We start from the raw sequence: 25,714 nt of genomic DNA on the forward strand, positions 1-25,714 counted from the left end.
AAAAAAAATGATGAGCAGGATACTTTCAGAAAAACCTGAAAAGACTTGTATGAATTGATGAAGAATGAAGTGAGCAGAACCAGGAGAACAATGTACACAATAACAGCAATATTGTACAATGATCAACTGTGAATGACTTAACTATTCTCAGCAACGCAAAGATCCAAGATGATTCCAAAGAACTTAGGATGAAAAATGCTGTCTACCTCCACATAAAGAACTGATGGAGTCTGAATGCAGATCAAAGGATCCTTTTTTTCACTTTCTCTATTTTTTAGTGTTTTTTTTTCTCTGTGTTTTCTTTCACAACATGACATGACTAATATGGAAATATGTTTTGTATGACTGTACACATATAACATACAATCAAATTACTTTGCTGTTTCAGAGAGCGGTAGGGGAGGGAGGGAGAGAATTTGGAACTCAAAATTTTTAAAAATGTTAAAAATTGTTTTTACATGTAATTGGAAAAATAAAATAATAATAACAAATACATAAATATTAAAAATGAATATTCAGTTCATCAAATCTTTCTTTTTTCTATTTTGTTAATGAGTGTTAACAGAGGTATGATTTTCCTCTTTGGCATGTTGTTTCATCAACATAATTTTCTATCACATAATTATTAATTGCTTCTATGATTTGCTCTTTGAACCAGTCATTTAGGATTTTATGGTTAAGTCTCCATCTGGGTCTGCATTTATACTTGCATTCCCTGAAGTGGTTACTATTTTTATTGAGTTATGATCCATAAAGGATATATTCATTATTTCTGATTTCGTACATTGTTTGTAATATCTCTATGAATAGAGTCAATGTTTATAAAAGCTCCATATGGTGCTGAGAAATATGTATATTCTTTAGTAGTGCCATTTAGAAGACATTGTAAGTCATTCAGCTCTGGTTTCTCCAGCAATTTCTTTCTTACTACATTGTTATCTCAGACATCCCCTCACTTCCCACCCAGCTGCACTTATTTTGAACTTTTTTGACTTCTTCAGCAGCACTTCTTTTGGACTTCTTTGACTTCTCCATTCTGTCCTTGTAAACTTTTAATTGAGAAATCTCATCATCTTGCAAGATTGAATCAGTTTTGTTACTCACACCTCATCAGTATCCTCTGTCCCTCTGTTTGGAGGATGGAGCCATAACTCTTTCATTTAAGCAGGAGAATGGGACTGACATCTCTTCAGATGTTTCTTCCTCATTTCTCACCAGCTGTACTGATTTCAGACTTTCTTTTACTTCTCTAGCAACACTCATTTTGGACTTCTTTTGCTTCTCTACAATGCCCCTGCACCAGGTAACTCTTTCTGGGTTTTTGTTTTTCTTTTTTGATGTCTTCCCTCATTATATTGTAAGCTTCTTGAGGGTAGGGACTGATTTTCCTTTTCATACTTGTGTTTGTAGTGCTTAGCATAGTTCTTGGCACATGGTAGGTGCTTAATAGTTTCCTTTTTTATCCTTTTTATATTTTGAATATTTGTTTTGGTTTGTCTGATAGAATGATTGTGACTCCTGCTTCTTTTTTTGGAAGTTGCTTGATGTATGATAAATTTTTTTCAAGCCCCTCATTTTTATTCTGTGTATGTCTTTGTTTTTTAGGTTTCTTGTAACCAATAGATTGTGGAGTTTTGATTTTTGTTGTCTAAGCTGTCACTCTTTTTTATTTTATTGGATTGTTTAATCCATTCACATTTAAAGCTATGAGAGTTAAGTTTACATTTTCCTCCATTTGTCTCTAATATTAGGATTTTTTTTCTCTCTTCCTCTGTAAACACGGTATCATATCTTCAGTTATTTTAGCATAATCTATTTTTAAGGCAATCCTGTTCTTACAGACTCTCTTTGCTTCACTCTCTAGTCCCCATACCACCCATTTGTTACTTCTTTCCCTGATTTTGGAGTTCTGTTTAATTAGTTCCTTTTTCTTTCTTGCTTTTAAATAAAAAGGGTAATTAGTTTTAAAATTAATGACTAGTTAGAATTAATAAATAATTAATAATTATTTAATTCTTCCTTTCTTTTTTCCTCTTGCTTAAGTAATCAGGTGGAATCCCCCTTCCTGTCCTCCTTTTGAACTTATTTTGCTTATTAGTTTTTTTAATTTCTTGTTCTGTGTCCTTTTATAAAAACGATTCACTCACTGTATTCATTATTTACCTTTCGTTTCAAGACTGAAGAAGGAAGAGGCCAACCCCACTTCAGGTTGCTGAAGGAAAAGGCTCTGGGAAGACATAAGAGAAGTGTGCAGTCTCCATCATGTCCTATTCCCAGTTTACTTCTCCAGAGACTTCTGGGAGTTTCCTCTTGGATGAGATCCAGGACTTTAAAGGGAATTGAGTTATTTTGCTCCAAATGAGAGATCTCCTTCACTCTGTATTGCTGCATATATCATCTGTATTCTCCTATGTATACCTTCTCTCATTTTTGTTTTGCTATGATTTGGATAAATGGTTTTCTTTGTTATTGTCTATGTGTGTTCATTGTGGAACTAGTGTTTGGTGGGAAAGGGGTCAAGCCTTAGATATAGAGCCCCCCCCATGACAAAGATCAAAAGTTAGGTGGAACTCAATCATATCTCTCAGGCTAACAGTAATTGATTTTAGTTAATTAATTAATAAATAATACATAATTAATCTGCTTGATACCATCTCTCTGTGGAGAACAGAGTGGTGGACTTCATCTCCTGCTTCCCATCCTAGCAGAAGTGAAAGACTCCCTTGGAAGAAGGCGGGGGAGAAGAGGGCCAGAGATATCTATACTGCCTCCCTTCGAGCCATGCTCTAGGATAGCCCCCTTTCTTTCCATGTAGAGTTCTCACTACATTTGTGGGACCCTCTCCCTCTCCAGAGCATTACAGATGTTTAGCTGTTGCCTGGCAAGTTGTTTCTGCCAAACATTGCTCCATGCTGGTCTGATGAGATCATCAGTCAGCGCTGCTCTGCTCATCCTCTATTTGCCACTCGTCACTGCCAGACCCAATGCTATTGGACACAAATTGGTGGATCTTCTCTCTGCATCCAGTTTCTAGCCTTAGCTAGATTCCTCAGCTGAGGTGCTCCTTCCCCATTATAGGACAAGAGATTCTACCATTGCTCTTTTGGTTTAAAACACAAGAGCTTTTGTTTTTCTTTGGTATTTTAAATTTGATAGTTTTTAACTTCTGTTGCTATCTTTTGTTTTTACCTCACTTTTATTTCCAAATATATCCTCTCCTCTCCTCTCTCCTCCCTATCCTTTGTAAAAAAAAAAAATGATGGAATAAAGGTAGTTCAGCAAAGACAATTAGCACATAAATCATATCTGATAGCATGAGCATCATTACATACCCACCTATGCAAAGAATGAAAAGCGATGTATTTTCTCATCTCTTCTCTAGGGTCAAATTTAGTCATTATAAATACACAATATTCCATTTTCTGTTGTTCTCAAATGCTACCTCAGATGCTTACTAACCCTGGACAAGTCACTTAGTCTTTCTGACTGAGTTCCATAGTAGAGACAATGCGATGGTGGGAGGTGGGGATGGGGGTGGAGAGGGGAGAAGCCTCAGACCTTCCCATCCTTGGATGTGGCCTGTCAATATGGGTCTGTTTGTTCTTTCCATTTTCATTGTTCTAGTCATTGTGTATATGGATTTCCTGGTTTTTATTTCATTCTCCATCACTTCATGTATCTTTCTCTGCTTCTCTGAAATCTGCATATTCATAATTTCTTATGGCATAGTAATATCCCAGTACATTCACGTACCACAATTTGTTTAGCCATTTCTGAATCAATAGATACTTCAAGCGTGTGCAAACAGTTCCTACATGACTAAAAAAAGTCTTTAAAAGATCTTTTTAAAAGTAGCTTTGCATTTTAATTTAACTGCATGATATTCCCTCTTAATTTTAAAAGGTAGATTGTCATATTATACAATAAGTACCAAATTGCATGAAAGAGATTTGATAGAACCATATAAAAAGCCTGTGTTCATCTGCATTAAGTATGGGTAACCACCATATTAATCATATTAATCTTGGCCCTCCCCTTCTTCTCCAAGTAATTTTCTAGAATATTCTTTGTTCTCTCCTCTGAAAAATGAAATGACAGCTCATTCTGATTTTTAAGAGACCCTGCCACAATTAGCCAGTGTCTGTGCACACACTGTATACTATATGGATTTTAATTTATTATTTTAGTTGAGGATTATAAGGCTTTGTTGTAAACTAATGATCAAAAATTATGTTAACAATTTTCTTAATAAAAGAATGGAAAATGCAGCTGTATCAAATTTTAAGGAAATTAATCTCAATTGAGAATTTTTTAATGGTTCTAGATCAAATCATTCTTCTGAAGTAAGTGCTTTTTTTCCCCTTACATTTCTTCTTAGTCAGTGGTTGAATGTGAAGGAAGAGAATTTATGTGTGTTCTGTAACAAGTTTTTGGAATTTCAATAAAGATAACATCACTAAAAAAAAAAGTCTTTGTTCTTGCTAAGTAACTGTGTCAGGCATGCTCACCCCAGTGCAGCATTTATCTTTTTCACATTCATTTTACTGAAATATCCTGACAAGCCCATAGTTTTATGTTTTAATTCAATCTTACATTACCCCTTTTAAATTTTAAAATTAAAGCAAGTTTGCTCACGATATCACTCCAGATCGAGCAAATTACTCAGGATGTTGCTTCAGGTCACTCTGAGCATGGGCTATAGCTTCTGGACCCTGGTGCCCTGCCCTCTTGACCTTTTGAAGTTCACTAAGGTCCTAGTCATCTCCAATACCCTTTACCTAAAAACAGGAAAGAATAGACACAAAAAGAAAAAGAATAGAGGCTCATATTCATGGGCTAATATGCCTTGGATGGTGAAGGCCTCAGGCTCTCCCCTCACAGTATTATCTCTATCATTTAATGCAGGTTATGTGACTTGTCCAGGATTACAGTTAGTAAACATCTGAGGTGGCATTTGAAACCAGGTCTTCTGCCTGACTCCAAGTCCAGTATCCTTATTCATCACATGGATATTGTTGCCTTCTCTTCAATTCTGTCCTTCATCCATCTACTCCTCTTCTCTCCCACTGCTACGAGCTTTAATACTTTGTGTCTGGACCACTGAAACAACCTTCTGATGGGTCTCACTTCTCTTCCGGCTCAATCCATCCTTCACATTATTGCCAGAATACTCTTTCTTACACTGGACATGCCATTTCACCGCTCTAAAAATTTTCTTTAACTCTTTGTTGCTGAAAAGATTTAAATTTCTTGGCCTGGAATTCAAGACTCTGTGATATGGATTCACCCAACCAAATTTATTCCTTCCCATCATGCACCTCAAGTTTCTACCAAACTGGACAACTCTGCTCCTGAAACATGTCTTCTGTGTTTCCACCTTTGACTTTATTCAGATTCTCCCCTACCCCTGGCATGTTCACCTTCCCTATCTTTGCTTGCTGAGTACCCATAAAGCCCTTAAAGCACCACTCAAGTACCAAGGACTCCACAAAGTCTTTCCTGATCAGCCTTGCTGATAACACCCTTTCCCCTCCGAGCTCAAAGAGCACTTTATTCACTCTCTCATATACTTAGCATGTAACATCGTATGTCCTGGTCATCTTTCCTTTTCATTATTGGGTCCCCAGTGCTTAGCACAGTGCCTGGCGTATAGTAGGTGCTTGTTAGACAGGCAAACACACTGACTACGCCATTTCTTAGGTAGGAGACACAGGAAGGCTTCTAGCACCTCTCTCATTAGCAGGTTCGCTTTTGATGCAGTGGGATAGGAAGACAGGAATGGAGTCATAATAAGGGATTAAATAAGTTTACTATATTCTGGTCTAGTCTTCTCAAAGACAGTTTGCTAATAATGGGTGCACCAACTCCTACAGCATTCCCTAAGAACCCTTCTCTCACGGGCTGGCATGAAGGGGGTGGCAATTACCCCTTTGTCTCAATGAGGTCAATTGAGACTAGCACAACTTGTGCACTCCCCAAAATTCCCTCAAGCCTCAATTGGGTTTGAGGCAAGCTCACAGAGATTCCCCCTCCCAAGCCTTGATGGGGGCCAATCAAGGCACGCACAGCATTCCAGCTTGTGCACTCACTCCTAAGGGGGTCCCCAGTCACTGACCAGTGCCCACCTGCTTTATAGGGCAACAGACAAAGAAGGCATATTGCCAGCAGTAGCCTCACAATTTTACATTACTTCATCCTATGTCTACTGTGACTGCAGAGTAGAAACTGTTTTTAACCATGATCGTGAGAACTCATATCTAATGCCTGGAAATTAGAGATTGCTATGGCTATGGATCTTGGGAAAGAAAACTTTAAGAAAGAAAAACAAAAATCCACCTTACGCACACTAAAATTCACTTTACTTACAATGCTTAATAAATGTTTATTGACTATTATCCTCCTATTAGACTGTGAGCTCCATAAGGTCAGGATCTATGTCTAATCTAAACTTTGTATCTTCCCCAATGCCCTGAATGGGGCTCTGAACACAATAAGTGCTTAATAAATGTATATTGTTTTGTACTATATCTCAAGGCACAAAATCTTTCCTGGTTTTCTTAGAATTATCCCAAGAGACTTCTCCTAACATCATAAAATAAGGAGTTAACAATAAAGATGTTTTTAAAATTTATCCACTAGCCCCTCAACATTAGCTTTATTGGTACATTTTGTTTTATTTTCTATTAAAGTAACATTTTCTGTGACAGCTTTCTGCTGGACAGATAATGCAAGTTTCTATTACATTGTCTGCAACTCAAAAGTGTCAGAGAGAAAAGCAATATGGGGCTGAGTAACCTCCAAGTTAATATAACAGAAGTGGTTACACGGAGTGCCTAAAATCATCCTGATATCTTTATGAGGGCACTATGAGGAGGAAGGAGAGGAAAGGACACGAACATTTATTAGGCACCTGCTATGTGTCAGACATTGTACTAAGTGCTTTGAAAATATTATTTCACTTAATCCTCACAATATGCTGAGAGGTAGGTGCTATTAATATCCCCATTTTATAATTGAGGAAATTGCAGCACACCTCCAAGCCCAGTGCTCGATCCATTGTTCCACCTGGCTTCCTCATTTGAGAAAGAGTCATGGTGTTTTATAGAAAAGATGCTAGGGAAGGCACCGGGAGATGCCAGAGAAACATATTAGACACATGCAGGACAAAAATGTCAATATGGCAGTTGGCCATGGGCCCCCTCCAATGGCCAATCAGTGGAGTGTCCAGCAACTGGAGGAATGTTGAGGAATCTATGAAGGCATCACATAGGAGTTGTCACAGATCCAACTCCACCATGGAAGGTAAGAGTGACAAGTCATACACATCAACAACAACAACAGCAACAACAAAAATAGCCAAGAAAAATAAAGTTAAAAAAAAAAAGCTTGCTTCAATTTACATTCAGACTCCATCAGTTCTTTCTCTGGAGGTGGATAGAATTTTTCATCGTAAGTCTTTCAGAACTGTCTTGGATCACTGTGTTACTGAGAATAGCTAAGTCATTCACAGCTGATCATCATATAATATTGCTGTTGCTGTGTACAATGTTCTCCTGGTTCTGCCCACTTCATTTTGCATCAGTTCATGTAAGTGCAAGCATAACAGGGGATATGGCCGATTCTTCAGCTAGCCAGTAGCTAGCCACCCTCCAAATCCATAAGGTTTGATTAAGGAACCTCACATCTAGTTTGAAATGTCCAACACTCTTATGTCACAACATGACTAATATGGAAATATGTTTTGTATGATGGCACACGTATAATCTGCTTGCCTTCTCAATGAGGGGAGGGAAGAGGCAAGGGGGAGAATTTGGAACTCAAAAACAATTTTTTTAAATTAATTTATTTTTGTTTATCAACAATCACTTCCATAAGCTTTTTAGTTTTAAATTTTTCTCCCTCTCCCTCCCCAAGACGGCGTGCAATAGGCTATACATATACATATGTATAGCAATAGGCTATACATATATATTCTTATTAAACATATTTTCACATTAGTGATGTTGTAAGTAAGAATTAGAACCAATAGGAGGAACCACCAGAAAGAGGAAACAAGACACCACAGAAGAAAAAAATAGCAAATAGTATGCTTTGATCTGCATTCAAACTTCATAGTTCTTTCTTTGGATGTGGATAGCAGGAACTAAAAAATTTTAAAAATGAATGTCAAAAATTGTTTTTTACGTAATTGGAAAAAATAAAACACATATTTTTAAAAGTGGTAAGTCAAGGCAGAGACAGCCTCATACTTTTTTCCTTTTGAGATCAAAATAAGATGGATCATCCTTTCCCAATACAGCCTTTGGGTGTGCCTGGGTTACACCAAGTATAGAAGACTGCGTGAAGGAGGTAGAGATTTCAGATCTCACTGTGTTGACCACCATTCCAGAGGTTTAAAGATGACCTGTTAACTTCATTTTCACTGTAGTCAAGTGAATTTACCATGATATGTGAGTAATCCTGTCAGGTCACAGAAAGTTGGGGAAGAAATTAAGTTAGTTGCGAATTAATATTGGAATATTCATAGCCTTGGTAGAAATCATGGAAAAGCAACTAGTGGGGCTGTGATCTGAGCATAGTCATTTGGTAGTGAGCAAACTGATCAAAACAGAGCCTAGACAAAGCTCACAAAGACACCTTGGAACTAAGTTGGAAGAGCTTGAGCTTGGAATGTCTCCTGGTGGCTTGTAAGATAATTGCACTCTGAGTAACTATTTCAGACACGAAATATTGGTTACCTGTGTGTGGACATGTATGTGCTTTACAGCATGCATGATCTTTCAAATATAGAAACAAAAGCAAAAGAAAGATAATTAAAATGACAAAAACTGAACAATACAAATAAGTAATTGTAAATTATTTTACAAGTAACCATATACTTCTCTTATTTACTTATTATTGAAAGGAACAAAAGTAGTGTGTATAAATCATACAAAGTGATACCAAGATGACTTTTGTTGCTATTTATTGGTACTTGTACTTACAGAGTTATAATTAGTGCATATTTTGTTCTTTTCTGTTTTTTTCACTCTGTATCACTTTGTCAGTCAACAAATTCCTCTCTAAGGAACCACAAGAAAGCCAGTGCCATTGGATTGAAGAGTACATGGAGGGGAATAAAGTGTAAGAAGACTAGAAAGGTAGGAAAGGGACAAGTTGTAAAGAGCTTTTAAGGTCAAATAAAGTATTTTAAATTTATCCTGGAAGTAATAGGGAGCCACTGGGAAGTATTGAGAAAGGGAGGGGTGACATTCAAACTATACTTTTTGGAAATGATCTTGGCAGTTGAGTGTAGGGTGGATTGTAGTGGGGAGAAACTTAAGGCAAGGAACAGCTACCTTTACAATAGTCTAGGCATATGGTGAAGACCTGCACCAGGGTGGTGACTGTTTAAATAGAAAGAAGGGGACACTAATGAGAGACATTGTGAAGATAGAAGGTAGGAACAAGAGTTGACAATAAATTGGATTTGTGAGGTGAGTGTGAATAAGAAGTCAAGGATGACATGGAGCTTGTGAGTCGGGGTAATTGGAGGATACACAATAGTAATAGAGAAGTTTAGAAAGGAAGGGTTGCGGGTCTGTTTTGAATATGTCAAGTTTGAGATGCCTATGGAACATCTAGTTCTAGTTGGTAATTTGAGACTGGAACTCAGGAGAGAAGTTAGACATAGATATACAAATCTGGTAATCATTGACATAGAAATGATCATCGAACCCATGTGAGTTAATATGATCACTGAGCAAGTTAGTATGGAGAGAGAAGAGAATAGCGCCCTGGCCATATCCTTGAGGACACAGCCATGGTGAGAGGGGATGAGCTAGATGAAAATCTAGCGAGTCTTCATATTTATAAAACTGATTTTCAAGTCAAGTCAATGAGTATTTGTTAAGCACCTACTATGTTCCGGGTACTCTGCCAACCACTGGGGATACAAAGAAAGGCAAAAACAGTCCTTGTATCCTCCAGGAGCTGGCAATCAAATGGGGGAGACAATATGCAAATGACTGTATAAACAAGATATAGATAGCATGAGTTGGAGCTAATAATCTCAGAGGAAGGGTACTAGCATTAAGGGTGAGGGATTCACAAAGAGGGTAAGATTTCAGCTGGGACCTGAAAGAAGCCAGGGAAGCAAGAAATCAAGGCGAGGAAGGAGAGAATTCCAAGCCTGAGGGAACACACAGTGAAAATGCATCGAGTCAGGAGATGCAGAGTCTTGTGTGAGGATCCTTAAGGGCCTACACCAGGGTGGGGGCTACACGAGTAGAGAGAAGGGGACATGATGAGAGAAGTCGTAAAGGTAGAAACAACAGGACTTGACTTGGTGTGTGTGAGGTGAGTTCATGAAATGAACCGAGGATGGCATTGAGCTTGTGACCCTGGGATGACAGTAGTCCCTGAAACGTTAATAAGGAGATTCAGAGGAAGGAAAGGTTTTGGGGAAAAGAAAATAAGATATACTGTCTGTTTTGGATGTGTTGGGTTTGAGAAATCTACAGGACATCTCATTTGAAATGTCCAACACCGTTATGGCAAATTAGAGCCACAGAACTAAAGAATGTTAAAGCTGGAAGAGATCTTAGGCCGTCACCCATAAATGGAAGGAGCTGGAAGGGACCTTAGCCCCTAAGTTTACATCAGAGATTATTTTTTTGTCATGGACCCCTTTGACAGTATGGCCAAACCTGTAGACCCCTTCTCAGAATAATGTTTTTAAATGCATATGATAAAATACATAGGATTATAAAGGAAACCAGTTCTGTTGAAATTCAGATGTAATTTTATTCCCATCCAAGTTCATAGATAAGTTAACAGCAGAGCCACGAGTTGAACCCAGACTGCCTGACTCCTCATCCTGGACTCTTTCTGGCGTTTCAGAGTGGCCCCTCCTCCTGGGCTACCCCCTTGCTAATACTAACAGAACAGAGTATTCCCTGGGCTCAGGCCAAACTCTTGAAAAGACTGTTAGCATGTACGCTCTGTACATTGATGAATCGATACAGCTCATGACTAGTCAAAGCAGTATCTGTTCCGGTCTGGACTGTTCTTTGGTGCCTTCAGATTCCTCCAAAGGGCATGAAGGACCACCCAAGGGCAGAATAGAACAAGCCAAAGGGCACAGAACCATCTTGGCCAGCCTTGCCCCAGGCAAATCAATTTATTAATCAACATGCATTTAAAGTTCCTTCTCTGTGCCAGGCACCGTGTTAGATGCTAGGTGTACAAAGACAAAAATGAAATAGTTCCCATCCTCAGGAAGTTTACAATCTATCAGGGGGCATAATGGACAAGACCAGAGGTTTCCATGATGGTTGTAGTGGTGATCAGGCAGACCTCAGTGGCACATTCACACTCTCCTCCTTTCCCTCGATGTCTGGGGGTATGGGGGCCTCAATATAGTCCTCACCCTTACCTTCACCAAAAAATGGGACTATAGGTGGGAAATGAGATTAATCAGATACAAATCCCACTTTAGGATTATGGTCTACTTCTGCTTTTCTGTACTTTTTTTCACCTTTCTATTCAATTTGCTGAGACTTCCAGAGTTACCATGATTAGTGGAACAGGGTGGGTATACTCTGGGAGAAGAAAGATAGCAGGTATTTCCAATGAGGGCAGCTGCTCTAATGAGGCCAGGTGCTTCGGTCCCACTTTGAGGCCACCTAAAGACAGCAAAAAAGAGCAGGAAGGACTTGGACCATGATGCTGGCCATTATAATATGACTATACTTCTCACCATATTGATAGGAGGGAGACCAAGAGAAACAGGTAAGTCCCCTGTGTGCTACAGCAACATAACCACAGGAGTGTGGTTCCCCGAGTGGCTTTCACTGTGTTTCTGTTTTTGTGTTTCCTTGCATGTTTTATATGGCCTTAGGAAAAGTCTCATGCATCGGGCTGTGCCAAAGCTAGCTGACTTTATGGGCAGAGAGAACATTAAAAGGCTAGAGAGTGATGACTTTGTGTCACTCACAATCTCAGCAGTGCCTTTTGAGCCCTTTCCTATTGTCCCAGGCAGGTCTGATTCGAAAGGTGAAGGAACCTTGTGGTCAGGGACCATGGGACCCTGATGCTCATAACCCATTTTGATGTGGCTTTTTCTGTGTTTCTTTATGGTTTCTACCAATCTGCTTCTGGCCTTCAAGGTGCTCCATTTTCTTTTAACTCCTCTGGCTCAATATATGACAGGGTTTGAAGAGTTTTTAAAGTCTGAATTATCAGCTAAAGGAAGTAGTCTTAAAAGTAAGTCAAAGCCGGGCGGCTTGGTGGTACAGTGGATAGAGCTCCAGCCTTGGAGTCAAGAGGACCTGACTTCAATTCCAGCCTCTGACACTTGACACTTACTGGCTGTGCAATCCTGGGCAAGTCACTTAAAAAAAAAAAAAGTAAGTCAAAGTTACAGAAAGAAGACAGAACTATCCAGTGACAGTAACAAAGAATCTTCCCTAAAGATATTCCCTAAAAAAAGCTGCCACAAGATTCTGGATAAAATTCACCTTTGCCCATTTAACTGGCCTCTAGCATGGCCTCACTACTTTGTCTGCAGGGGGAAAACCCCAACACACATCTTCTATCCAGTTGCGTCTAAATCAGAACTCTCCTTTCTTTCTGTTTTGGAATTTAGGTTTGAGGGATCACAGACTGTAGAACAAAGATTGAAGGGACCTTAGAAATCATCTAGTTCGTGATCCAACCATTCTGGAGAACAATTTGGAACTATGCCCAAAGGACTATAAGACTGCATACCCTTTGATCCACCAATACCACTGCTAGGTTTATATCCCAAAGACATTTTAAAAAAAGGAAAAGGACCTATTTGTACAAAAATGTTTATAATAGCTCTTTTTGTAGTGACTAAGAATTGGAAATAGAAGAGATGCCCATCAGTTGTAGAATGACTGAACAAATTGTGGTATATGATTGTGATGGATATTATTGTGTTATAAGAAATGACAAGCAGGCAGATTTCAGAAAAACCTGGAAAGGGTTACATGAATTGATGTGTAGTGAAGTGAGCAGAACTAGGAGAATGCTGTACAGAGTAACAGCAGTACTGTACGATGAAAAATTGTGAATGACTTAGCTATTCTCAGCAATACAATGATCCAAGACAATCCCAAAGGACTAATGATGAAGCATACTATCTGCCTCCAGAGAAAGAATTGATGTTTGAATACAGAATGAAGCATGCTATTTTTTACTTTCTTTCATTCTTTTTCTTCTATTTGAGTCTTCTAGTACAGAATGACAAATATGGAAATGTTTTATATGATTACATATGTATAACCTATATCTGATTCCTTACCATCTCAGGGAGGGAGGAGGGGAAGAAGAGAGAGATAGAATTAGGAACTCAGAACTTTAAAAAAAATGTTACAATTATTTTAACATAATTGGGGAAAAATAAAATATTATATATTATGAGAAAAAAGAAATCATCTAATTCAAATGCTTCATCCATCCTTTTGCCCTGCCTGGGCCCTCACTACCAGACCACCAGGCTTGGCCCAGTCATAGACAATTGCCCCACCTAATCTGAAGAGGAGGAAATCAAATCAATATCATGGCTAGAGTCTGAGGTTGATCTTGTTCAGATGATCAAAGGACATATAAATAAACCATGCCTCAGCCCACTACAGGGTATCCCCAAAATCGTATGCATTTTTAAGCTTTAATAACTTCAGGAATAGAAATGCTATAAACTTGCAAAACATAGCATTTGAAAAGTTATTTATTTAAAAATTTTAACATATTGATTGTTCTAGTTGATTTTTTAATTTTGTAAAAATTTTCACAACCCACTGCTCAGTGATTGAAAGTATCGTATTTGTAAGCTTAGCCTTAAGATCATCGAAAGAACAAGATTTCTATGCATATATGACAGTTTGATGTGACCACCGAAAGAAAAATTTTAATGGAGATTACATTGAATGACCACAGCAGCCAAGCACTATGACCTCCTCTACCAACCCACAGGACTGAGAAAGTATTATCCAGAAACGGTTGCACAGAAGGCAGAGTCAAGATGGTAGAATGAGAGATAGCAATTTTGCCTTTACATCTTCATAATCTTGTCTATAACAACCTAGAAAATATGCCAAACTGAATTCTGATCAGGAAAAATAAGGAAAAGTCACTGTGAGTTATTTTTCCAGCAGAGGGAAGTGTGGGAAGATAGATAGAGAGGTCTTTGGACAATGGCGTGGGGGCTAGCCGGGAGCACAGAGGCAGCAGTTAGAAACAGAATTGGGCCTTGGAACTGGTGGCAGCAGCTCAGTGCACAGGGATGGTAAAGGGACTGAACACTTAGATAGAAAGGGATCCCAGAAGACCCTTGTACTAGCACGAGGAGCGGGAACAAGTGCCATCTGCAAGATCTGTTAATCATTACCCAGTTCTGGTCACAATTCCAGGGCAAAGAGGACTGTTGCAGTTGCAAAGGAGCAGGGCCCTACCTGGGTAAGGATCAAAAAATACAATTGTGTGGCTCTGAATCCAAGAGCAGAGGAAAACTCAGGTCTAACCATTAGTCCCACACATGATAATAATAAACCAGAGCAAGAGACCAAAACAAAAGGGCATCCAGCAGTTCAGTTACTCTGAATCTGCAGAAGCTCCCAGAGAAATAACTGCGACTGAGTCCAGCAGCAGTCTACAGAAACTCAACCACACACAAGCTAATAGACCCAGACTGGGGCAGGAATTTGGAGAGCACAGACCAGGAGAGCAGTGAACAGACTTCTCCACATATCAAACCACTTTGGAAGCACTGAAAACTTATAGGTCTCCAGTCTGAGCTATGAAAGCAGCAGAAAGACATAAAAGACAGAAGCTCTGGCCAAACACCCCCTCCCTCCCAGAGGTGAGTAGAGCCCAACACTAACATAAAGTCCAAAGTCAAGAAGTAGGCCAGAAAAACAAACCAAAAAAGAACCTAACCATAAAAAGCTATTATGGTGACAGGGAAGATCAAGACACAAACACAGAAGACAATGACTTGAAAATATCTTCAAGCAAAGCTTCAAAGAGAAAAAAAGCAGATTAAACAATAATTCCTAGAAGAGTAAAAGAAAGAGATTTTTAAAAGAGCAAAAAAAAATTAAACCAAATAAGAGTGTTAGAGGATAAATTAGGAAAAAGAAATGAGAGCTATGCAAGAAAATTATGAAAAGAGAATAGGTTGGTTAAAAAATACTAAAGAAAATAACTTCTTAAAAATTAGAACTGGCCAAGTGGAAGCTAATGAATTAGCTGAGACATCAAGAGACATGAAAAGTGTACCAAGAAAAAATAAAACAAAGTCAAAAGACTCATAGGAAATCTCATAGGAAAAAGGATTGACCTGGAAAATAGGGCGGGTAAAAATAATTTAAGAATCATTAGAATACCTGAAAGCCATGATAAAAAAAAGAGCTTAGATATCATATTCCAAAAAAATTATAAAGGAAAACTGCCAAGATATCCTAGAACTAGAGGATAAAGTAGAAATTGAATGAATATACTGGTCACCTACTAAAAAAAAAATCCCAAAGTGAAAACTCTCAGAATATCATAGCCAAGATTCAGAACTCCCAGTTCAAGGAGAAAATACTGAAGGCAGACAGAAAGAAACAGTATAAATATCATAGAGCCACTGTCAGGACCATACAAGATTTGACAGCTACAACTATAAAGAAACAGAGGGCTTAGAACATGATATTCTGGAAGGCCAAGGGGCTAGGATCACAACCAAGAACAACCTACCTGGCAAAACTGAGTACAATCTTTGAGGTGAAAAAATAAGAGGATATTTAATGAAACAGAGGATTTTCAAGCATTACTGATGAAAAGAACAGAGCTGAATAGGAAATTTGACATTGAAACACAAAATTTAAGAGAAATATAAAAAGGTAAACATGAGAGAAAAATAACAAGAGACTAAACAATGTTAAACTGTTTATATCCATATAGGGTAAGATGATACATGTAACCCTTCAGACCTTTATTATCATTAGGGCTGTTAGAAGTAGTTTATTTAGACAGAGGGCATGAGTATGATTCTATTATGTTGAGATGATCACAGAAGAAGAATGAAAGGGTGAGAAAGACTGGGAGAAGGGGGAAGGGAAAGGAAGAATGGGGAAAATTATCTCACATAAATGAAATGTGCAAAGAAGAATTGATATGATGGAAAAGAGAATGGAGGTGGGAGACTAGCAGACAGCACCTAAACTTCGCTCTCATCTGAACTGGTTCAAGAAAGGAAGAAGACCCATACACATAGTTAAGTACAGCAATTTATCTTACCCCACAAGGAAGTAGGAGGAAAAGGGGTTAAAAGAAAGGGGGACAGTTTAAGAGGGAGGGTAAATTAGAGAAGGCAGTCATCAGAAATAAAACAGACTCATGAGGAGCAACAGAGTAAAAACAGAAATTGTTGCACACACAAAGCATAATGACAAGGTACCCTATTTTGTTAAAATTAAATTTTTAAACCTATTATTCAAAATTTCCAGAACTAAATAAGTAAGACATTTAAATAAACTTTCAAAAATTTTTTATAAGTTTGATGCATTTATATCTTTGAAGTTATTAAAGCTTAAAACTGCACTAAGACTTTGGGGCACTCTGTATGACCAATGTAAAGCAATTTCATGTGCACAGGAGCAGTGTTTGATGCTAGTTCTGATGGGTGTGACTGGAATAGCTACTCAGGGTGGTGTATCTGAGTAAGCAATCAGGTGCTGCTGCAAGCATTAGGCTGCCAGCTTGAGTGACCGTACATGTGTGGTCAAGAACCAACAATCTTAGGGTTCCAAACTCCTTCTAGTTCCTTTGCATTTGGGTAGATAAGACCTACTTGATCACTGCATCTCTCCTAGCCATTCTCTTTAAGTGTCTGCTGGGGATTTCTGACAAAGGAGATGAGGAATTCCTACCTTGACTCCTAATTAGTTTGGTTTATGTTCAACCTATGTTACTGTATTCTAGGGTTTCCCCCCTTTTTCAAAATGTCCCAATGAATTATCCATATCCCAACTAAAAGAGGTAAAAGAAAGCAGAGCTTTCAAACTCCATAGTGATTATATCAACTCTTGATGAGATCAGAATTCTCCCTGCTTTTCTTCTGCATTCTGCTTCTCTCCATTATCACAGATAAAAATGTACCTGAAGGCTTTTTGCCAAGCACTGCTTGTTCTCATAGTCCCATTTAAGGAAGGACAGAAAAAATCATCACATCAAACTCCAGGTGCCCTGTCCCCTCTACTCTCTAGTGACTGATTTCTATCTCCTGGCAGGCAAGCTAGGTGAATGATCAACCTCCTCTTGTCCAACTCCAATCTCTTGTTACAAGTTGTCCTTGGGTCCCCATTTTCCCTGGTACTATCATAGTTATTACCCTTGTGACTAATGGCCACAGCTCACCAACAGAGAGGAGTGTTATGATGTGTTCCAGCTCCATTCTCTCTTGCAATGGTCATAGTCAGAAACTGAGGCCTTCTGGTCCTTTGCATAGGGAGAAGGGCAGTAGAAGAGTCTTCCCCTTCCCTACTTAGCTTCTGTTAGTATAGGAATGTTCATGAATGGGTCAGGGATTGAAGAGGTGACCCCTTATCACAGACATAGGGTAGATCTAATGGATTCATTGCTGTGGTCTCTGAGAAGGGAGATGTATCTCTCTAGAGTTAATGTTAATTACTCAATCTGACTTCCATTGACAGAACTTTCAACTTGGATAAACATGGCACCAACTACAAGTTTCCCATATAGAAATTCCAATATTGTAGCAATTTCTAGAGTGGTGGGGCTCAGAGGGGATACATGATGAAGCTTCTGGAGAGAGCTTCTGGAAATTAAGCCCTTGATTTTTCCTCCTGTTCTACTGTTGTGAAGGGAGCACAAGTCTCGAGGATTTTCTACCTTTATTCTCTGGCCTATGGGCTCTGCCCCTGTTTTTCTTCTTTTTCTTGGTGGCCTCAGAGAACTGCGGGACTCTCTCTTGGCCTTACTTGTTGACCTGAGTCTGTTCTGACTGGAACTAAACCAAAAAACTAAGAGTTGGCTTCTCTCCTTCCATGTGCTTTCCTACTTCTCCTTCCCTATGCTAGTAATGAGAAGAAACTTGAGTCCAGGAAGGTCTTGTTGGACACAGGAGGGCTAATCCAGTGTTATCTTTGTTACAGTGTAGATTAGAACCTTCCCTGGTGCTAATCCTTGCTATGCCTTAACCTAGCTGCCCTACTGGGTTAAAATTTCTCTGTGGCTCTGAACTTCTAAAACTATAGTTCACAAACCTCTACCAATAAGTTTATCTTTAATGAGAGGACACAATTAGTTCAAAGCAAAGACATTTACTGAGATAGTATTGCAAGGAGAGTTGCTACAAAACATGAAACCTGGGGCACACTCTCTCATAAAGGTATCCAGTATAAGAAGAAAGATTGGGCACACACAGAGTATATTAGTAGAGAGGCATACACTTGGGAAACACATGTGGCCAAGACAACTCTGCCTCTGAAGCTGCAGGGCCCCAGTGTCTTTTCTCTTCTTGTGTTGTACTTGCTCTGTTCTCCCTAGGTAAATGTCTCAATTAAGCATGCCATTTTGCTGGGCTACCAGGACCTACTCCATTCAGCGTAATTACTCCTAGTCAGTGAATAGATTTTTAAGAAATCATGGAAAATGGCAGGGAGTCGAGAAATCTCTTTTCCCTACCCTGAGAGGCAAAGATTTATTCCCCTTTAAAGGCTGGGTTCTTTTTCTATAGTTGGCTTTCTTTTCTGCTGCCAGAAGTCACATTAAGAACTAAATCCTGCCTTGACTAATCCCTAGAGAAACAGAGGTTCTTTTACAAAGGGCCAAATGGAATACATATGGGAAATCCTTTGGCCAGTCATACTTTAATTACATAAAAATTAACTGAAGAATATCTTCTAACCTTATTGAAGGGTAACAGAGCATAGAAAGTTCTTTGCTCTTAGTTTAAGATCTAAACTCTTTTTTGTTTCTGTTACATGCTCCTTTAACCTTCTGTAATTTCATCAAATAGGCTGAGAGATCAATTGATCACAAGTACACTGATCAACTCCCTCCCCTAGCAAAATAAGAATAATTATGTGCCTCAGATGTTTAGAATTTTTATTAAGGATTATATTTTTATTATGTAAATGTAATCTTTGATAGATTTGTATGTACTATACTTGTACAAACATATTTGATTCACTTTTCCAGAGCAAAGAGATCTATGGCTCCTCTTCAAGGTTCCAGCTCACTCCTAAGGAATTGGGGTATTTATTTCAGCCCACATTTTAACATGTGCACACACACATTGTTAGCTGCCAGTGATTAGCATGCCAGCTTTATTTAACCAATGAACATCAATTTACTTTTATGAAGGGATATTTACTTTGCAGATATATCAAGAAAAGAAGTACAAGCATCTTCTTTCATGGAACACCATGGGGTCCACTTTTCTCTGTATCTTCTCTATCCCTGGAAAGAGTGGGTTCAGACTTGATACACAGCTTCTACACAACATTGGTTACACCAAGTTCATGTCCACATGAGCCATCACTGCTGGATGAGTCCTTTTCTCACCCACTAAGGGCTGAGTCCTGAGGGTCTCTCCTCACCTTGTAAGTTGATGCTAGAATGGATGCAAAACCCAGCATGAATTCCACTCCTGGTCCTCAAGAAGCTTGCTTTCCTGACCGCTTGCACTTCACAAACTCTAATCCCCATTTTCAATATTCCTCTCCTTAAAAAACAACAACAACAACAACAAAAAAAAAAAACACCACACACTCAGGCAAAGAAGTGAGGCCCACACATTGTCCTTGGATGGGAAGCTTTTGCCCTTAGAGAATGGTTTCTCTTTTTTTTTTTTTAAACCAGAACACTATCAGGCAAGAAATAGTTAAACTAAGAAAAGGCCAAGGTTCTAGACAACTATTGCTTTTTGAAAAACTATTCAGCCTGGTTTCAGAAAAAGTGAAACGAGCAGAATGAGGAAAACATTGTACACAGTATCAGCAACATTGTGAGATGATCAACTATGAATGACTCAGCTCTTCTCAGCAACACAATGATCCAAGACAAGTACAAAAGACTCAGAAAGGAAAGAGCTATCCATGTCCCGTTAAAGAAACGATTGACTCTGAATATAGATCGAAGCATATCTTTTTCGTTTACTTTATTCTTTCTTATGGTTTTTTTCTTTTGATGCGTTCCTTCTTCCATAACTGTGACTAATATGGAAATATCTTTTACATGATAGCACATGTAATAAACTATATCAAACTGCCTACCATTTGCAGAAGAGGGAATGGATGGGAGGGAGAAAAATTTGGAACTCAAAGTCTTGTAAAAATGAATGCTAAAATTTTTTTTGATATGTAATTGGGAAAAACAAAATACTATTAATTTTTTTTAAATGAAAAACCATTTTCATTTAAATTCAGCCAATCAAAAAGGTACCTTTTTACCACACGGTTAGTAGAGTAGAATCAATTACATGCTCCATGCTATACGTGCTCCAAAATCCACATGGGTATTATTATATCAGCTGAGCATTCACTCGGACTCGTAAGGACTGGGCTTATCAATCAGTCCTGTCTTACCTGTATTTTACTGGGCTAAAGATTCATCTGATGGTCCATGGATCATATGCTTGGTAGTTCCCCTTAGATTTGCATGTTCATTCTTGAATGAAGAATCATTCTACAATACGTTATTCTGATGATCTCCATTAAATACTTCTGTCTCTAGTACAAAACTAATGTAGTTATTTTGTGGGTGCAGCTTTGTTGGTGTGCTAAGACCAAAGTCAAAAGATCCCAGGGGTCCTGGCACATGAACAGATTTAAGGTGCTGCAAACTAAACATTTAGCATAAGTTTTAGGATTGTCCCCAGTTTGGAAGGCTCATTAGCACCATGTTCTTATATGTGAAGACAATGTTTACTCAAACATTCCTGTTTTCATTAACCTCCTCAACTTCCATGATATGGTACCTTATTTTCACTTCAGCTATACACAGATATGGTCACCCCCTTGATTTTATCATTCACAAGTGTTCCAGAATTCTGAAATTCCTCTCTCTGACCACAACCTCCATCTCCCCCTGTGGCTCACCCCTTCTAAAGCTATTCTCCACACACACTGAAACCTCAAGTCATCTCACTTCTCAAGTCTGTCACCCTTACTCTGGTCTTTTCTCCCTTCAAAACTTTGACCCTATGACTAATTAGTTCAAATTTGCAATGTTATTTACCCTTGAGCCCTTTGCCCTTTTTGTCTCATATTGTTCATCTCTTCCTAAATCCCAACCCTAGATTGCTTTCCACCCCCCCACCATCCCCACCCCTATGCCCAACTCCCATCATCTGCTTTCTCTGCTTCTTTCATGTTGCTAAACACTGCTGGAGTAAGTCACACAACTGTGATGATTCTGTCTACTACAAATTTGTGTTATCTTATCTCAATTGGGAGAGGTAGCATGGGATAATGGCTAGAAAACCGGCTTCAGAATTAGAAAGACCTAGGTTCAAGTCTTAAATATAGTTTATGTGACTCTAGACAGGTCACTTAACCTCAGTGCCCCAGGCAACTTTCTAAAACTGTAAATCTCTGAGCAGGTGCCAGTCTGTACTAGCAGAGGGAGTTTCCTCATTGAGATTTCCCTTATACCAATGAAATTACAGGTATGGTTAAAAAAAACAAAAACAAAAACAAAATTGTCAGCTGCTGCATGGCAGTACTCCTGCTTCTCTCTGATTTACTCCCCTTAGTGGCTGTCCCCAACCTCTTCTCTCCTCAAGCCACCTACATCACCCATAAACCCCTCACTTCCAATAGAGGACCTCACCTCAAACTTTACTGACAAAAATCAAGGCAATCTGTTGTAATCTGTTTTTCCCAATTCCACAACATCATCCCCTATCTTCGCCTCCTTTGCTCCATTCTCTCACTGAGGTAGAACTTATTGCCAAGGCCAACCCCTCTACTCTTAATCCTTTCTCTTCCTATCTCCCACAGAGGCTTGTCCCTTCTGTCACCTCTTCTCACTCTCTAATTTTCCATCTTTCTTAATTTGATGCTCCTCTCTGTTGCCAATAAATATGCCCAGAAATCCTCATTCTTTTTTTTTTTTAATTTTTTTTTCTTTTTGGTGAGGCAATCGGGGTTAAGTGATTTGCCCAAGGTCACACAGCTAGTTAAGTGTCAAGTGTCTGAGGCCAGATTTGAGCTCAGGTCCCCCTGACTCCACAGCTGGAGCTCTATGCAGAAATCCTCATTCTTAAATTAAACCTTCACCTGGGAAGATGATGGGAAGATGGCAGCATACTAAGAACCAAAGAACCCCAGATCCCCCACGGACACACTGGAAAAACTAAAAAATGCACCATTAACTGGTGAAATAAGGAAAGTTATCTATAAACTCTTTTATCTAGCCTAAGCATGCACAGAAGGACTACTGGGATCCTGCAGGACCCTGAGGTCGACAACCTAAGATAGGTCAGAAATGTGGCAGCAACCCCAGGGCAGTTAGAAAAGTCTAAAACTTCTGGGAGCTCGATGGTGCCCAGCATAGGAGAAGGTGGCCCTGAGTCTAGTCACAAGAGAAGGAAACTAGGTAAGGACAAGCCCAGAGCAATCTGAAGTTCAGAGTGTCAGCTTAGTGTGGGAGTGGCCACAGTGGTCCTGGAGCCAGCAGCAGGGTCTGAGACAGAACTTAATTCAAGGGCAATTCAAGACCCTTATCTCAAGAGAGAACCCCATGGAGGGAGTTCAACATGGGAATGGCTGTAGGAGGCCCTGAGCCCAGAAACAGGAGTACAGATGGGGAGAGGCACTCAACAAACCCTAATATGGGGGGCAGCCTGAGAGCCTTGTGACAAGAGGCAGAGCCAAGCAACAGAGCATCCTAAAAACTCCTTTGAAATATGGGCCCAATCTTGACCACCACACTCAGGACCAAGCAGTGCCAGCCTATTCCATTCCGTTCAGAAGAGAAACCTGACCCAAGCACAGGTCCCCCTATCTACACACTGAGGCCGCTGAGATGAACAAAGCAAGGATTGGGCTAATTGGTCCAGTAAATACTATGAGGAAAAATCTGGAATTGAGAGATATCCAGGAAAGTTTTGGAGGAAAAACATCTTGGTCTCAAGGACTGCAAGAGTACTTGGAAGAAAAAACAGAAGAAATACAAAATAGATTATCTAAGGAAGAAATAATGTGAAAGAGAACTGACACATTAGAACAAATGATGGAAAACCTCAACCAAGAAATGAGGGCCTCGAAAATGAGAATGAAACAAACAGAAAATGGCTCAGTGCAACAACAATAAGTATTAAAAACAAAATTGGAAAAACAGAAGAAAATTTAAGAAATACATTCAAAAACAATGGACCTAGAAAACAGGACAAGAAGAGATAATTTAAGAATTATCAGCCTATCTGAAAATCCTAAAGGGAAAAAAATCTTGCATGCTATATTTTAAGAAATTATGGGCAGAGCCAAGACGACGGACCACAGGGAGCAAGCCATCTAAACAACATTCATCTCCAAACAACTTTAAACTCCAAATCAACTTTTGGAGTGGCAGAGCCAACAAAAGGTCAAGGTGACACATTTTTGTAGCCTAAGACAACTTAAGAGGTCTGTGACACCAGAGGAAGGCCTTGGAGGCAGCAGCAGGAGCAGCAGCAGCTTTGGGAGCTCTCAGTTCAGAAACAGTAAGGGAGTTTGGACAACTGGTCAGAAAGAGATTACAGGCAACCCTTTGCTGGCACTGGGTGAAGCTAGCACTGATTGGAAACTCTATTTCAAATAAGCAGTTCTGGGTCACAGTTCCAAGGCCAAGGAGGAGCACTAGCCCTTGTGGCTGTAAGAGAATGGAGGACCTGGTCACGGTTCCAGGGCTGAGGAGGACCGTTAGCACTTACAGTTATTAATCAGAGATGCGTTGGAGGAGGGGGAAGGGAGAGGTGGAATGGGGAAATATTTCTCATATAAAAGAGGCATGCAAGGAAGAGCTTTTACTACAGAAGGGAAATTGGGGGAAAGGGTAGTGGCAGGCAATGCTTTAACCTTACTCTCCTTGGAATTGGTTCAAAGAAGGAAGAATATATATTTACATCCAGGTGGGTATAGAGATCTATCTGACTCAATAAAGAAATAGGAAAAGGGGATAAGAGATATGGTGGATGATGAAAGGGAGGGTAGATTAAAGGAGGCAATGGTCAGAAGCAAAACAGACTTTTGAGGAGGGACAGGATAAAAAGAGAAAGAAAATCAACATAAGAAAATAGGATGGAGCTAAATACACAGTAATCATAACTATGAACCTGCAGGGGAAGAGCTCACCCCTAAAAAAGAATTAGATAGCAGCACAGATTAGAAACCAGAACCCAACAATATGTTCCTGGCCCATAATAGGAGCCATGTAAATACTTAGTCCCTTTCTCCTTTCATCATCAGTCTTCTGAAGGCTTGATTGGTCATTGGTCAGAATTAGTCAATCTTTCTAAGTCAGAGGTTCTTAACCAGAGGTCCATGAACTTGTTTTTAAAAAAATATTTATGTAACTGGGTTGTTGTTGTTATTGGTTGTTTTGTTTTGTTTTGTTTTTTATTTATTTTATATGTATATTTTACTTATTTGTTTTTTGTTATTTGTTGGTTTGTTTGTTTTTACTCTAATTGGTATTCCTTTGTAATCCTATGGATTTTAGGGATTTGAAAACATTATGCTAAGAAGGGATACACTGACTCCACCCGACTGCCAGAGGTGTCCATGACACACGCCAACAAGGTTAAGAGCCCCTGCTCTAAGTTGTTTTTCTTTACAACGTTGTAGTCATTGTATTGGAGAAAGAAATGGCAAACCACTCCAGCATCCTTGCCAAGAAAACCCCAAATGGGATCATGAAAAAACAGATACGACTAAAATGACTGAACAATAGCTGTCATTGTATAACTTGTCCTCTTAGCTCACTCTGCTGCATCATTTCATCCAAGTCTTCCCAGGTTTCTCTGAATTTGTCCCTTTCGTCTTTCTTATGGCACAATAGTAGTCCATTACATTAATATATCATAATTTGTTCAGCCATTCTCCAATTAACAAGCACTCATTTTGTTTCTGGTTGTTACCAAAAAAAATTCTATAAATTTTGTTCACCTAGATACTTTCCATTTTTCTTTGATCTCTTTTTTTTGGGGGGGTATACCTAGTAGTATCACAGAATCAAAGGATATGCACAATTTACTGAAATTGGGGGTTTATAGTTGCAAATTGCTATTTAGACTGTATCGACCACTTTGTAGCTGGACAAACAGTGCATTAGTGTACCCGTCCTTCTACAGCCCTTCCAACAATTGTCATTTTCCACTCTTGTCATCTTGTTTGCCAATCTGATGAGTTTGAAGTAGAACCTCAGACTGATGTTAATTTGCATTTTTAGTTATTAGTGATTTTGGAGGACTTTTTACAATATCACTGTTGATAGCTTATATTTTTTTCTTCTGAGAATTTTCTGCCATATATACCTAGCCGGCCAGAAGATAAGGATTTTGAGTTGTTGCTTTGACAGTTCAGATTCAAGGTCTTCAGAGGGAAACTTAGTTATCAGTTTCTGAGTATTGTCCCCAACTTGAATCTCCCCAAGAATTTCTAAATCTTCAGTTGCTTCTGGGAGTTTACAGAAAACATGCTGCATATCAATTGCC

The 25,714-nt window shown here is 39.1% G+C and overlaps 1 protein-coding gene across 1 annotated transcript in view; it reads right to left on the reverse strand.

The window, feature by feature from the left end:
- WFDC3 (WAP four-disulfide core domain 3) overlaps positions 1–25,714 on the reverse strand; it is a 38,576-nt gene that overhangs the window by 2,255 nt on the left and 10,607 nt on the right. The gene's annotated exons all lie outside the window — the stretch shown is intronic.

The sequence above is a fragment of the Vombatus ursinus genome, unplaced genomic scaffold, assembly GCF_900497805.2.
Source record: "Vombatus ursinus unplaced genomic scaffold, bare-nosed wombat genome assembly UNPS02014793.1, whole genome shotgun sequence".
Lineage (NCBI taxonomy): Eukaryota > Metazoa > Chordata > Mammalia > Diprotodontia > Vombatidae > Vombatus > Vombatus ursinus.